Source organism: Haplochromis burtoni, unplaced genomic scaffold, assembly GCF_018398535.1.
Source record: "Haplochromis burtoni strain Fernald_Lab_line unplaced genomic scaffold, NCSU_Asbu1 Contig_714, whole genome shotgun sequence".
NCBI classification, from domain to species: Eukaryota; Metazoa; Chordata; class Actinopteri; order Cichliformes; family Cichlidae; genus Haplochromis; species Haplochromis burtoni.
In genome coordinates this window covers 151,392-152,621 of record NW_024583075.1, presented here as the reverse complement: position 1 = coordinate 152,621, position 1,230 = coordinate 151,392, and positions in this window count along the sequence as shown.

Below are 1,230 nucleotides of genomic sequence, written 5' to 3'. Positions count from 1 at the left end.
CACTTCATCACTACTGAGGTGAGGGCTACAGGGCGATAGTCATTGAGAGAAGCAGGGTGGGGTTTCTTCGGGACAGGAACAATGTACTGCAATGCTGTCTCCATAATGCTGCTATATTATCTGTCCAAGAAAAACCTTCAACTGTGCACGGGAGAGTTATTTAACAATTATTAAGAATTTTTACCACTTTCCAAAAATCTGTGACATTATTGTTCTCCATTTTCAAATCTGCTTTCACAACCTGCTCACCTTTAGATGTAAAAACAGTATATTTATATCTGGCATTTGCAAGCCTTTTCTGTTCAAACTCTGGGCCTTTCTTAGGTCTTCCAGCCCAAAAGTTTTTAAGCTACATGCGCTTCATCCTGATACATGGCTACGTGTTCTTCCCAACCAGGCCTGATATTAGGTTTCTTTTTATCCTTGCATTGTACATCAAATGGTTTACCACTTTCATACAAAGCAGTCACAATATCATCATGCATGGAACAAAGTTTATGTTTATGCTCAAGATTCTTACATTTGACACCTTTGCACAAAATAGCTTCTTTAGGCAAATAAATGTTGTTTAAATATTTATCTGTATTATTTTAATAGGCCAATACGCCATCTTCACTAAATTCTGACCATTTTACACTGGTAGCATTATTAGTTACATGATTATTTCCAATTGTTGCTGGCAATTGTTCAAAACTTATCTTTTTGAACTTGCCTTCTCTACCCGTTAAATGCTGACTTGTTAACTGCGACCTATTGCATTAACTTTTTACTATTCCTTCATTCTTGGTGTTCTCTATCATGCGGCACTGGGTCTGCTATAATCTATGTGCTGCAGTCCATTTTATCAGTGGCTTTTAACTGTGAACATTGTCTGCTGTTCTTATTATATTGATATTAATGTTCTTAACTGTATTATTTTATTGTTTTTTTTGTAAAGCACTTTGGTATGCCTAAGGCTTTTAATGTGCTCTATAAATAAAGGTTGTTGTTGTTGTTGTTACACATTTACAGTAAAAGTAAAAGGTATATTGTCTGACACAGCTACCCCATACTCAGTGTTGGGGAGTAACGGAATACATGTACCACTGTTACGTATTTAAAATACAAAATATGATATGAGTAACTGTATTCTGTTACAGGTACCGTTTAAAAAGGTGGTATTTGGAATACAGTTACTTTGTGGATTACACGGCGGTACTTTCCTGTTTCATATCCGATTGTTCAGTCTGA